The sequence below is a fragment of the Oreochromis niloticus genome, linkage group LG15, assembly GCF_001858045.2.
Source record: "Oreochromis niloticus isolate F11D_XX linkage group LG15, O_niloticus_UMD_NMBU, whole genome shotgun sequence".
In the NCBI taxonomy this organism is placed as follows: Eukaryota; Metazoa; Chordata; class Actinopteri; order Cichliformes; family Cichlidae; genus Oreochromis; species Oreochromis niloticus.
The window spans coordinates 32,610,002-32,624,999 of record NC_031980.2 but is presented as its reverse complement, the minus strand read 5'-3'; the positions used below and the strand labels follow the sequence as shown (position 1 = coordinate 32,624,999).

The 14,998-nt window shown below is 40.5% G+C and overlaps 1 protein-coding gene across 5 annotated transcripts in view; it reads left to right on the top strand.

Moving 5' to 3' along the window:
• The first annotated feature begins 3,837 nt into the window (after positions 1-3,837).
• Positions 3,838-14,998, top strand: part of arid3a (AT-rich interactive domain 3A) — a 45,065-nt gene continuing 33,904 nt past the window's right edge. Inside the window, exons 1-2 of one of the 5 annotated variants that reach the window (XM_025898957.1) lie at positions 3,870-4,163; positions 8,038-8,052. The gene's annotated coding sequence lies outside the window, so the exon portion shown is untranslated. The other 4 variants (XM_003449073.5, XM_005454003.4, XM_005454007.4 and 1 more) reach the window with 4 other exon arrangements.

Below are 14,998 nucleotides of genomic sequence, written 5' to 3'. Positions count from 1 at the left end.
TTCACATAACAAGCGGCACGGATTTTGTCCTCATCATTTCAGCTAGAAGTACTTTATGAGGTGGTCTTTCAAGTGAACATTGAACAGGGTTTGTACAGGTGCTTGAAATCCTTGAAAATGCTCATTCAGGATTTAGACATTTTTATACAATCCCCCCATTTTCAAAGGCTCAAATTGAATTGAACAAGCAAGTTTTATTGTTAATAATTGACTGTTTGGAGTGTAGAACTCATAGATATCAAATGTTGTTTCCTCCCTTGCGAGGCCTTTACTGTATCTGCCTTCAGTTCTGGTTGCTTTTGCACTGTGAAGCTCTATCTGGTCAGCTTATGACTCCCCAAGTCATAAACTGTCCCCACCCTAACTGACAGACTGAATTGTCGTGAAGCCTCTCTGTTTCCATTCATGAAGATGTCTCTTGATTGTAGTCTATCACAATGACATGCCAGTCTCCTCAAGATACGTTCATACCTTGAGTATTTAAGGGCCTGACTGCATGTGGTTTTGTGTTGCGCAGGAGCTTCAGCTAATGAAGGAGCATTTTGGCCTACAGTAATGTATTTTATGATCATTTACCTTTTGCAACTAAATAATTGAACAGCAAAGTTGGGCTCTAATACGTCCCACAAGTGCAGTAACCACAACAAAACTAGTAACAACCACCAGAGAAAATAGAAACTTAAAAACATAACAGATCAAAGAATAACAACTTTTCAGTGATGCCTTTCTGGAAAAGTATTTGTCAAAGAGCAATGAGCACTAGATTTCCACTAGATGGTGTTATAGTAAAACACAAGCATGACCCTCATTTAGACAATTCAACCTGATACACAGTTTGTGACCATGTATTTACTCTTCTGGCATTTTGCTTTCCCAATTTTGTATTTTTTTTCACTACCTTTTGGCATGATCACCTTTTAATTTGTTTCTCACATTTGTGACAAAGAGACTGCACTGGAGGCAAACAAGACTGTGTAAATACATTCAGCAAGTTGGATTAGTTTCCAGTTTCTGCTGAAGTCAAGCAAAAACCAGTCACTTCAGAAAGATGTTCAGAATAAAAGCTGTAAAACTGCCAAAGAGCAGCACGTGAAGGTAACTGACATGAAGATAACAACAGGGTAACAAATGCAAGTGAATATGAGCATCTTTTTATTTCGCAGCCTTCCGTAAAGATGCTGAAACACAGTTTATTGCTGTTTATCATGAGAGCACGGGTCAGAGATAAGATCCCTCAAGGCTAAACCCTTTAAATCTAAATACAAGCCCAAACCGATTGTCATATTTGCATGCCAAACACTGAGTAGCGCAAAGGCCTAGCACTCAGTATTTACATGAAAACAGGAATACTTATTTTCTGTTTATGTAAGAATATAAGGGTGAGAACTGTGTGTCCATGTTCTCATTAAGTAATCCTTCCATTGTTGTCACTGAAGCTTTTGTCTGGCTGTTTATTTATATCTAAAAGCAAAATGACTGTTTTTGTATTTTGCTGTTAAAGCCGTCGCTCCTCATGCCAACCACACCCCTGCAGCAGTTCATTTGTACTGAAAACGCTTCGGGCTCTTTAATTATTTTGGTATCAAGTGTGAAATTAGAGCTGTCATCGCGACAGGGGCCCATTTGATTTTAATTACACGTCTCTCTGGGACCAGGGCAATGAGCAAACTGCTTTCCTGGATCCTATTTCACCTGATGAGGCAGACACGGGATCACTTTTCTGTTTTAAATATCTCGAGCTGTACATTTCAGCTAACAGCTGCAGCGGGCTATCAGCCAGTCAGCATTCACCTGTCTGATTCCCACATGATTTTTTTTAAGCAAAGATGTAACCAGGAGCTTTTTTGGAAACTATCAGAGATAAAGGGCAGAAACGAATTATTTACCTGTGGCTAAAGGGATTATTTTCTGTGCACTTTTTGCAAGTTTAATCTGTGTGAAGGCATTATGGTTTGTAATTTCTCCATTCCCAACTGTAACATTAGAGGCTTTTCCCGTGTTTTTACACACTGCACACTGATATGTAACACCTAAAGTTTGGGATTTTGAGACAGAAAAGTTTGTTTGGAAACAGATGTGTGCACTATCTCCTCGTTTAAATATAAGACATTTAAAATAATGCAGTTAAATAGAGTTTCAGCTGACAAAGAGGCGTAAGCTTCTATCAAAAAACAAAAAAACGAAATAGCAGTTGTACAGTATTGCACAATCTCCTGTTTGGGGCTTATTATCGATTTTTATCTCAGTCTAACTTGTTAATTCAGATTACAGAGCTACACGTGTTGTGAAAGTAAAACGTTCAACCACTTTGCCACCTTCATATTTTCAAAATGAATGTTGCAACATGAAATAAAATGAAACCATCAACAATTAAGATAGAGCCAAATTAGACTCGATTAACCCTAAATGAAACAAGCTTCGCGTAAAAGCTCACTTTGGGCACTTTGAATTGGGATACTCCCTAAAAATGAGCACAGGAAACACAAATGAGGTTTACACAACTTATTTTTTTTACTGAGCAATGTTATTTTTTGATTGCAAACTTTATATAAAGTGTTTGGAGAAAGATTTTCATTGTTTTTCTCTGTTTGGGAGCGATTGTATTTTTTTTATTACCATTTTATTAATCATTTATTCTATCTAGATACCTTTTTTAGAGGCCTGAAGGTGCAAAAAAAAAAACGAAAAAAAAACCAACCCACTGACTCTAATAACTAATGCAGGATATTTTTCCAGCCTGATCTATTAAAGCCTTGCAGTATGACAAACGCTGTGAAAAGTGATTAATAAAAGGCAAGATAAGATATCCCTTATTAGCCCCATAATTATTAAAGGGGAATTCACAATTTAACAGCAGCAGAGTGGACACAGCGGGAATAAACAGATGCAGCATAACCTAGCAACAAAAATGCATACTATACAAGGTAGCATTTTAGATCCCTAGTACCAGCAAAACAGTAAACAGTGTTTCATTGTGGACTACAGAGATGATCAATCAAATATTGATAATATCGATACCAACTTTGGTATTGTATCAGATCATACCAAGTTCAGTATGTTGCCAATTGTTAACCTTTGTTTGTTTTAAATAAAAAAATGTATACGGTCATTAAAATATGTTCTAAATTTAGCAAATTAATGTTGATTCATCTCATAAACCACCTTTAAAGTTTATAAATATCGGTATCGGCATTGGTATCCGTGATACTGGCCCTATAATTACTTGTTATTGGCTACTGGGTTCATTTTTCCTTTAACGAATGAAGCAAAACCAACAGAATTTAAAAATATAAAATATTTTCTATTTTATAATATTTTATACAAATATTTTTATGTGGGAAATTGAATTCAGTCAGTTTGGCAGATTAAATAACCATCTTTCTGTTGTAGTTTGATTGTAAACAGCTTCACTGTGTCCTTACGCAAGTGGCTGTTTCTAGTCTACGCTACATTTTATTTTTATTTATTCCACATTTTAATCCCCTATAATAGGCCCACGAAATGCCGCAAATTAAACCACACCTTTTCCCCCTTCTCTTTCTGCGCCGCTACTTCTGAGTACTCTGACGTTTGTTGACACTGCTACGTTTACTTTAATTCACCTGCTACTGTCCATCTGTTAAATACCGCAGGGAGACCAAATGCAAAGTGTGCCTGAAGTTTGCATCATCTGCTCTAACGTCCCCAGCTTTCTGCCCCACTCCCACTTTATAGCCCTGCACTTACCCTGCCGCGGGGTTGGGGGCGTCCGGGAGGAAGAGGAGGGGAGGAGGGGAGGTTGGGGTGAGGTGGGGGGGGCTGGCCCCTGCTGATTCAGAGGTTAGGAATTTGCATCTGATTGCTGTTTGTCAACCAATGATGTGAGTGTGCAAACCGGAGAGTCTCTCCACGCCTCTCTCTCTCTCTGTCTGTCTAGCGCCACGCAAATTCTAAAAAACACAATTACATGCGCGAGCCGATCGAGTGGGTATCATGCAGTCACATGAAGCCACTTCATTTCTAGTCGATACACACGCTAATCACCTCTCTTCGACCTCGTTCCGGGGCTTTTTCCTCTGCGCGTAACCGGTGAGAGCGAGAGCAGTCGGGATTCAGAGTCGGAGAAAACAAGGAATGTTTCTTCCGGTTCTGAAGAGTGAGAATACCGAACGGAAGCCGATGTGGTAAGTTTATTTTTTTCTCTCTGTCTCGCTCGCTTTATTTGTGCCCGAGCTGCCCTTTAAACTCCGTTCACTTTTCCGTGGCTTCCTCCTTGTGTTTGTCTCGTCACTTAATATAAAGGACGCAGTTTTTTTTTTTTATCGATACGCTTTCAAATGTGTGATTAATTGCCTATTGCAAAGGTAGCGGATGGACTCAAGGACCGTGAATCACTCACAACGGTTAGATATTAACCATACGCTGATTGAAAGGGCACTTTTTTGTAAACTAGTCCCCCAACACCCCTCAAATATTTATATGTGTGTATATATATATATATATATATATATATATATATACTATGAAGGGTAAAAATAGAAAAAGTTGTCATTTTAATAACTAGCAGAGTTCGTCTCTGGTGTTACCTAGTAACCGTGTCACCGTAGTAATAAGGGCTAACAGTCGATTTCTGGCCGTAACGTTGTCACTTCAACCCCGTCCTAAACGTAAAGCCGTAAGTTCACACTGCAGGAGGATTAGTCACACTACACACCGGCTTCGCTGCGTGCCAATAACAGACAGAGCGCTTTTTTTCTTGCTGTTATATCTTGGCGGCTAAAAGTGCAAACTAAAGTATGTTTTTGTGGGGTTTAAATAAACGTATATAAATATATGCATATATACATTTTGAACGACGTCTGACGCCGCGTACTGTAGAGCTCGAACCCACTGTTCTACACCGCCATTACACATCCACTGTATGATTGTGTAACATAAGTACATCCCATTGGCCTTTAAGTTAGATATAAAAGCCAGCGCATGTGACTGCAAGTACAGCTGGGGCCTTCACTGGAGGTTTGGCTGCCATGTTCTGCATTAGCTGGGAGGGGACCGGGGGGGCGGTCACCGGAGACCAAAAGGTGGCTTTATGGACTACTTTGAAGCAGATTTTTAAGACTGCTTCATGCCACTCACCATAGTAAGAGCAGGCAGCCAAAAAGGCCTGTGCTAAGAAGCAAGGTTAACATATGTAGCTCCATAAGGCTCTAAACCACAGTCACGCGACAGTGGACGTAAAACCAGGTTTTCCTAATCTAGCTCTGTCCTTTCACATAAAAGAGGCGGAGCTGGAACCAGATGACCAATAGCAGACATGGACAGGGTCAACGCTGCATTTTTCCTCCGAAGAAGGAAACTAAACTAACGTAATTTGGCGGAATTTAAGCTCAAGCATAGAGCAAAAAGCATTAGTTTTTCATGTTAGAGCGGAAAAGAAGAGATGAATGCTGACTGTGTGAATTCCTGCGTTAATTAGCCTTTCAGTATCAATGCCAGCTTTTTTTTTTTTTTAAATTATCTGACTATGCTTGTAATCACAATGCTTCAGGCTAAAGAGGTCTTGGTAGTATAGGGAGCAAATAGATGAACAAATAGAGACCTATCAAAAAGTAAGTAGACTTTGCAAATCTTATCAACAAGTAAGTACACGGCTTAAGTGCTCCGTGTCTCTGGATTATGTTTATATAAAGGCCTCTAGGACAATTTGATGGCTGTGAAATTGCCTACAGCCTGCACTAAAAAAAAAAAAAAAAAAAAGAATGAATGAACCTTTTACTGTGTTGAAGCAAGGAAGTTCTATTCGTTCAGGGGTGACACGCTTTTCAAAGGCTTACACACGTCTGTCAGTCAAAGCACAGACTGTTAGGTTTCCAGTGTAAGATTTGTACCCAGGAAAGAAGTTAAATACCTTAATTACACTGAAAATAAAACTGTGTTAAACCTGAAATTGCTTCTGAAAACCACAAATCTTTCTTGGGAGTATGGACTACTCCTCTAAAGGCTGATGTAAAAAAAAAGAAAGGAAACCCCCCCCAAAAAACATACAAATGTAAAAAAAGTAGATGTACTTAAAGATGTGAAAATAACTCTACATGAGATCGTCTGAATGAGATGATCTTCACTAGAGTTCAAGGGTTGTTTCAGTTTCTTACACGTAAAAAAAATTAAAATCCCGTAAGCTGCTGACGTTTCTGTGTAACTCTGATGCAGCTAGATAAGATCAAGTCCAGTCAAAAATATTCCAAAGAAAAGTCGCGTCACAGCGGTGGCTTGGACAAAATGTGCCATCTTGAGTGCTACAGCATGGTAGTGGGAAAGTCCACAGTATGAGCCCTGCAGACTGTTTTCAGGTGACGTCCGCAGTTGTGAAAAAGAAGGACGGCTAACGTTTCGTCCAAAAAAGGGTCGAGAGGCCCTCAAACTGTATGTCTCTCATAATAGTCTGCTTTGTCTCACGAGGAACCTCGCAGCCACAAGCAAAACTGACTAACATTTGGTTTGTGGTTACTGTTAAAGTTTCTCCCCAAGTAAAGGGGACAGTGGAGTACAGGCACAGGAAATGCCCCGTAGAGTACATTTCTCTGGATGACCTTAAACATTTATGCCATGAAAAAACAGTCAAGTCTGGTTTCACTGTCTTATTTAAAGGTGGTTTTAGATGCTTTTCCCTTCCATCAGGATGAGTGCTTCTTTGTAAAAAGTAAAAAAAAAAAAAAAAAAGCTAATGTCTTTGTGCTATTAGTCAAAGCATTAGATTCAGATTCATGATTCTCTGTTGCAAAAATGCAACACAGTGGTCCATTGTGTGGTTTGAGGTCACAGGAACGGTTTTGAAATGTTCTTTGTGTGGTCATCGATTTTGCAAAAGTTTTCAGCACGCACACAAATTGATGAGGACGGGTGATTTTTGAAACCCAAAAAGGTGAACCAGGAGAAGACGCCGCCAGGATGGTTGAGAGCCGTCCCGCATCTGAGCGGGTGTAATTACTTCTTAAGTTGTTGCTGACAGACACAAAGAAAGTGTGAGCTGCTGAGTCGCAGAACTTGGCATCATCTTAACAGAGATTTCCAGGTCCTGATCATGGCACCCACGCCCCACCATTCCTCAATCACCTTAGAAAAACTGCACCGCTAATCCGTTTGGTCCCCTCTCCATATGGCATCCTTTGACCAGCAGCGTAGGGAAATGCAGCTGAAGCAAGCCGGGCTTTTATTTCATTGTAATTGGCTGATTGTGGATTAGAAATGAAATGACTGGCATTCAGGCTAATGTCTTAAAAAGGCTTTGTCTCTCTTGCTTAATGTGTTTTTATGAAATACTCACTTAATTTGAAGAGCTGACTTCTGTAGATAAGTCTGTCATTGTGTTCAAACAAAGAGAGACCAGTGTTTACAACTTCAAATACTGTTGCATTTTTGATTATTAAACTCATCCAGATTAAAAGTTGGATTAGGTTTCTAGAGTAATCCAGTTGATCAAACCACCTCTACATTATAGGCATGTGTAGATGATGCAAACTTTGGTGATTCTCAGATTCTCAGTCTGATTTGGACTGTTTTTGGCAGTCTGGCAGCCAAATTCAGGGGGGAGCGGTGTGTGTGTGCGCGTGCGTGCGTGCGCGTGCGTGCGTGTGTGTGTGAATCAAAGCAAAATTTAATGTGTTTCTCACTCATTGCTTGTTTTTTTTTGTTTTTTTTTTGTTCCGTTTATTATCGTAGGCGATTGAGCCTGCTATCATCTAGATATCAGTGCTGCTGACACATGTATTGTGGCTTGGCCGATGGCCACGTCTGTCTTCTCATTGCATTGGCTTCTACTGATATGTCTGCTTTCTGCTGCTGGTATCATTTGTTCTTGGTTCCCCAGAGTGTTTTCTGTTTTCTTTCTTCTACTGCTGCTGTTTAACATAGTCCCTTCTGGCCTCTTCTTTAATCTGGCGTTTGGGATTATCTGTATTGAAACCATCTCGGGTTCATATATTCGTCATGTGTGTTCCATGTAGAGCCAGACTTCTGCTTTTCTTTTAATTCACTTTTTCTTCTTCTTTTTGTCTTAAGGAGTTGGTGCCGCTGGTAGGTTCACACCTCACTGTTTCTCAGCTTGCCAAACGCACATATCAGCATGAGGCAGAGTCACGTTGCCATTTACAAGCAAAAATCCACATAGCTTCCTGTCGTCAGCGGTGCCTGATCTCAGCCCAAGTGTATTTGAAGATCATTTGGAAGTAGTAAGTGTCACATGCAAATGGCTTGTTCAGTTTGCCTTCGAGCATCACGGCTGAGTGAACGGCAGACACTGGCAGTTGGCCACTAAACTGGTTAGTGGCTGCGAGTTAATGACAGGAAGACATGCTCAGACAGGACAGACAAATCTACTTGTTTTCTTATCAAACTATAAACCTTTTACTGTGTTGAGGGCTTTTTTCTTGCTTTAATTTGTCACCCTTCCTGCAACTCCTGAGGGGTGTGGGCTTTGACTCAAGGACTGCATTGACTACTTGAATGCTTCTGTATCAGCAGAGATTGTATTAGTGTGATTGTTGAGTGCTGTCTCCACACCACAAGCCTTCCTGCCATTAAAGTAGTGGGAGGCAGCGCGGCTTGGCTGCCTTTCAGCTGTTCTTGTGCCAAAAGCTGCTTTTCTGAAGGCACTGTTCAGCACGTGGGGCTTTAACTGTAGCCAAAAAATGCTTAGGGGAAAAAAAAAAACCCCATACAGTTACTTCATTACGTGGGCTGAAGTCAAGAGGGAATCCCAGCAGGCCTGACAGTGACGTAGGCAAAAGGAAAGGACTAAGGCTTTCCTGAGCAGGTTGGCCCAAACCAACCTGCTCAGACAGATGTAAGCTTTGTGAACGCAGTGGGTTCGGCGCCAGACATGTGCCCCTTGCTCATCTGCCCGGATACCAGGTCACAGCTGCAACATGCTGACGTGTCCATCAGACCTGAAGCATTTCTGTTACATTTAGCATTACGTTTGTGTCAGCTGGCACTAACAACCCACCCGAGTAATCAAAAACTAATTTAATCAGATCTAAATCCTTTGCTAGCAGATCAAGCTGCCGGTATTTATTTGGCAAAGACGTTTAATCCACATGTAATACAGAACTGACCACCAGCAGTGTTTTTTTTTTTCTTTTCTCTGTGTGCAAAGAAGTCTTTATTCTTAGGTTTCCAATCATCCATCAACCGCGTACACACAAAAGGATGGATTGTAAAAGATCACAATGCAGTGACGTGACTGCGTAGTCTCCATATAAACCGACAAGTTAATCCAGTTTTCATGCCATTCAATGAAAAATGCCCCCCCCAACCTTTCCCATGCTAGACGCGGCACCATCATATCATCACTCTGGAGTCACAATGGCAGAGCACTGAAACCTGCGAGCTGCAACACGCAGCCTGTCTCCTGAGCTTCTGTTTTTCATGGCAAAGTTCTGACTTGGTAACTGGCTTTATAGTAAGCACTGGAGGTACTAAAGTAGTTTAATAGTAATATTAGCAGTACAGGTGGCTTGATTAAATGCGCTAATTGTATTGTAAAAAGTAGTGAGGGTGTTTTTGTGGGGTTTTTTGTTTTTTAAACCATAAAGGGAATAGACACCGAGTGAAGTAGTGAAAGCTTAAGCAGAAATGAACATGGATCAGTGGACACAGTAACAGCTGCCTAAAATGAAAGCACTGATCTGTTGATATGACTTTTTTGTTCACTTTCTCTGGAAGTTGTTTCTGAAAACTGTTTCTTTTTTGTGTGTTTTTTTGTTGTTGTTTTCTTTTTTAGGTTGCGGTTTAGCTGCACAAAAGAAAAAGAAAAAACAGAACAACAAAGAACGAGTACCAGCCGGTATAAATGAAACTGTCAAGCCATGGGAGAGTTAACCATAAAAATACTGATGTCATCTGTTGTTTTCACTGCAGCACAGACTGCGATGGCCTCCTTAAGAATGGTCTGCGTCTCCCCACCAGAGCTGTCGTCACATGAGATTTATGTCTGCTCCTGTAATAATACAGTGTCTGCTCGAAGCTCTCGGTAGGGTTGTAACATGGCAAAGTCAATATGCACCAGCGAGGCATTATCAGCAGCAAACGTTTCAGCTGAATCAGCAGAGACTTCTTTTTTTCTTTTTTATTTGAATGTTCAGCTGATAACTTTTCAGGCAGTTAGGGACGGTCTTCTGTCTAACAGAGAAACATTTTCCCTGTCAGTTGTTTGGCCTTGAAGTTACATATGTCTGACGTGCAGAAATGCAAAACTTTCCACACACATGGTAACATGTTGTTCCTGTGGTTATTCTTTGACCTCTTTTAAGCAGCTCGTATTATTTTTTTTGTTTACCTGACTTACACATATCATTATCCAGCCTTATAATTGAATCTTTTCATGATTTTTAGGATTTCCTTCCGTTTTCCTAGAAGTATCGAACCTCAGCAGTTTTCCTTTCGCACTGCTTACAGCTCCTTATTAATAATCATACTACTCATATTGTTTCAGAGTGTTTCAGACGTGTGAGCAAGGAGTAGTGACTTTCCTCTGTTTCCAATTGACACGCAGAGGCCTTTTTTACATTTTCTTCGAGTGAAATCAGAGCACTGTAGATCATACGGTGGTTTTAGCATGCAAAACACTGTTAGCCTCGCTCGCGTGCACAGCTTAATCCTGTTGCTTGATGGCCACAGATTTCACTGCTGAGAAGTGGATCGCTGGATTATTGCTGCTATATGCCCACTTAATTTATAGCATAGCTGGCGCTAATCAGATTTGGCCTAGACTTGCTGGTAGGGTTCAGTGGAAAATACGTGACCGGCCTGTGTGACACTTCCTCAATGATCTTGTTGTTGCTCCACTGGGGTTCAATGGAGCCTGTGTTATTGCCTTACGAGGTAATACTGCGAGGAATGCGAGAGTGAGGCATAATCAAGACCAGCACAACTAACCGACTTTTTGCTGTTATCCCCACCCCGTTACTTTTTTTTCCTTTTTTCTAGATTCAGAAGTAATCGTGAGTCCTTTGCTGCAAACATCTGTCATTTTAAATGCTAGATGTAGCATGTTAACTATTTTTATGCACACACTGGATATAAATAAAGACAGAAAAGTGCACTTTATTGCGACTGACTCAATTGATTCTCTTTCTTTATTGCAAGAGTTGTGTGTTCCGACTAAAATATTTGCTTACCTGAAATTACAGGCGTGTTGTTCATTTCAGTTTCAGGTTAACAGCCTTTCCGGTTAATGTTTTGCCTCAGGAGGAGAACGCAGCTTGTTAATTAAAGTGAATGATTTCTGCCTATTTCTTAGTTGCTGCAGGTAATTGTTTGTGAGCTAAGCATTTTGGCTCTTCAAGTATATGTTTATTTTATTTAAAAGGATCATATGTAAATTAGTGTACACAGAAAGCAGCTTGTATACTTACACAGTTTGAAGTAGAATGGGTGTGGTTGCATTTTTTTCTTCTTCTGCGACCTCCACTGTGTAGTATTTAAATAATTTGTGTTACATTATTTGTTGAGAAAAGTGTGCAAACTTTGCTGCAGAGAGCACCGTGGTGTAATAATCTGCTAAGTTCAGGTGTGATGATTGAGTCGATTGAGCGTTGATATTAAAAGTAAAGACAGACAGAAATATTCAGGAGGGGCAGGCAGACGTATGTTTGCCTGGGAATGTTGTTGATAACATCAGTACAAAGCCTGTTTCTCTACTAACGTAACATTATCGTACAAGCTATCGATGCATGACCGCATGCTGAATGATATAACAACTTGCAGGATTTCAGTTAACCCGCATCGCGTTAAAACATTGATGCCATTTAAGTCTGTCTGCACGTCCATTTGGATTGAGCTTGTTTTTTTGTTGTTTTTTTTTTTTTTATTCAAACCAGATGTAAAGAAAGAACATACACCACGAACCATCTACGGAAACTAAACCGAAACAACTTTTACAGTGTCACCCACCCACTCACGTCAGCGAGCAATACGCCGAGACGGGGCACAAAAAGCAGATTACAGCTTTAAAAAATCTAATTCTCAGATTTTTAGTCAAGCAGAACAGACAGACATTCATTTTAATATCTAGTTTCAGGACCTGCAGAGACCTCACACGGCTCATCTCAAACCGCAGATGTTTTATCAGGAACAAGGTGGTTTGTTGTTTCAGTACATGAAAGGAAATTAACACTTTTATTCCAAATGTGAAATGCAAGATAAACAATCTGCAATCTTGCTGGCACATGAATGTACCCACTGAGGAAAAACCCTTGGGTTTTAATGCTCCTCTTTCTCTCTGAGAATTTTTTTCTTTCTTTCTTTCATTGCTCATTGTGGCACGCATGCCGAAAACATCATACAGCCGTGTGTGAGCCCAGTACTTTTTGGATGTTGATGGGTTCATGAAGAAAGGCTGCAAAGATGAATCCTGCTCAAATGAATGGTTTTGGTTCAAGAGTGGAAATCGCATGCGGCCATTCTTGAACATAAACAGATGGGAATCAAATTAAAAGAAAATCTCAATTTAAAGAGTCTTAAAGGTTTCATCAAAAAGGCTTCAGTCTGCCTTTGTAGGAGAAAGATTTTGATTTGTCCTAAATCAAAAGGTGGTGGAGAGAGTCACAGGTGTAACCAAGCCATTTTGTGGCTCCTCATAGATGGGGGTGATGCCATCTTGGAAGAGAGTTCTCACATCAGCAAAGAAATGCTTCATCCCAGGATAAAGATGATCAATTGAACAACTTTGTATGGATATGCTGTGACACCCTCACTCTCCACGCTCCCCAAGAGGACAGATGTGGCCAAAACCCGGCAGGAAAATAGCCAGCATGGTATAACAGAGCCACCAGATCCCCCTCTGTGTATGGGGTTAAGGGTTCAGGGTTTTCCTTTCATTTATCAAGAGTCTGTATGTGCTTGTATGTTGAGCCAGCCTGGGTCACTTTATCTTGTTGGAATTAGACCCTTAGCTCCCATTCTTATCACTCTGTCCTGTTTGCTCAGACCTTGCAGTCTTCCACTTCCCAAATGTGGGTTAAAAAAAAAACAGGGTTAACCCATTAACTGCTAGTGTTCTGTGTGGGGTTTTTTTGTTGTTTTTTTTATACTCCATTCATCCAGCTGCTTACTTTTCTGTGCTAGTGGGTGCTTCCTCTCACCCACTCATGGTTTCCTGCTATGTATCCCAGCAGGTGGTGTCTACTTAGACTTAGCTGTTAAATGAGCCCAAGCAATATATCCACACAAATGCCAGAAGTTTTTAAATAAGAGGACTTCCTCTTCCAGAGGTTTCATCAGCGGTCCTTGTGAGATCTATTCTTCATAATTTTGTTGTACATAAAGTGCTATTCTGTATAATTGATCTATTTGTTGTTAATACAGACTTGGAGGCAGGCTGTCGCAGTTTAGTCTGAATGGAAGACTAAACCTGAGGGGTTAGCGGTGTGTAGCTCGTATGCCTTATAAATAAATATTGGAGCCATGCTTCTGGTTTTAAAGCACTGTGGTAGGCAGGTGAGAGTGGTCGCTGGATGCGATAAATACTCATAATTACTTACACAGGAATGAATGCCCATTGTGCCTGTTCCCACCAACTACAAAAGCCAGATGTTGGTGGGGTTGTTGTCCAGTAAGCCCTCGTAAAGGTGGCAGTAAAACTGCAGAGGAAGTTGTCTGCTGTTGTCAAGTTCTCAGAAGCTCCCGACTTAACCCCTTTTCCCGACATACTGAGATATGGAAATGTTTCCCAGAGAAGGAGCAACACCATGATATAATTTGTTTGGTGTAAATGAGTTTGTAAAGCATTTTGACTGGCAAAAAAGGGAGACAGACAGGGCGTGAAAGCTGTTTGTTTTCTTGCCACAGGATCTTGTACACACAGAATTTCTTAGTGGAACAGCAACTTCTAAATATTCTAAATATTCTAAATATTACTCATGTAACTAGTCGAAAATGTCGAGACATTTCCCCCACGAACGCTGATTTCTCACGTGTAGTACAGTACAAAGAAGACCCAGAAGGGGGTTTTAAGGGAAATCACCCATTGCCACTCAGACGGCTTCGCTGCAAATTTCACAGCAAGCTGTGGTCTAGATACTAAATGCCTTATCACTCACTCAAGAGTCAACCTCTGGCCATTTTGCTGCAGTTAAAAAGGAGTAGTGGCAGTGCATCAGCTCTTTTAAGCACTCTTAACTCCCCGAATCCTGTTGTTAATAAGTACCCGGCTTTATGACTCTAATATAAACCAGAAGGCCCCCCCCACCCACCCCCTCTAACCGGGATTCAAAACTAGTCATCTAGCTACTCTTCACAAGTCAGAGCTCCAAAACAAATCAAGGTGTTCTTGAAATAATAGCTTCTGAAATGTTGCATGGAAGCATGAAAATGTTGTTGTTTTTTGCTGACAGACAGCAAAGAAGATTAAAAAAACCAAACATTTGTCACGCAGGCAAAAATATGTGATGCTCATGCAAAAAGTGAGAAGCGTATATATTTCTGCAGCGCAGATGTATAAGTGTTAACATCTTACTCGCTTATTACTTGTTTTTTTTTTTTTAAGGTTTCCCACACACATCTTTTTCTTTTTTTGTTTTGAGCTTATGTGGTAATCAACAGCAAATATTTGAGGTTTTGGCAGAGAACAGCATAACTGAGGAAAACTGAAGCTGATTTGTTGTTTCACATTAAAAAGAATAATCCTAATGTCATAACTAAAAAAAACTAAAAGCTGAAAAGCTGAATCTCTGGTTAGGATGAGCCGCAAAGTGAGAAAAATTCAGCTACAGTCAGATTTTCTTTTAGTTCAGGCAGTATACAACAACAACAACAATGTAGTCGTTTGCAATGCACGCTGTCATATAGAAAGTCTTTATAAGCAAGCGCACCTCCTCTTTTGGGGAAGTGGAGGGAACATATGTATTGGTGCAATGTAATTTGCACCATCTAGCATGAAGGAAATCATGTTACTGATCATCAGTGGCATGAAACAAAGAGACCACTTCTGCTTCCCCCTACACAGGAAGAGTCAACAGAC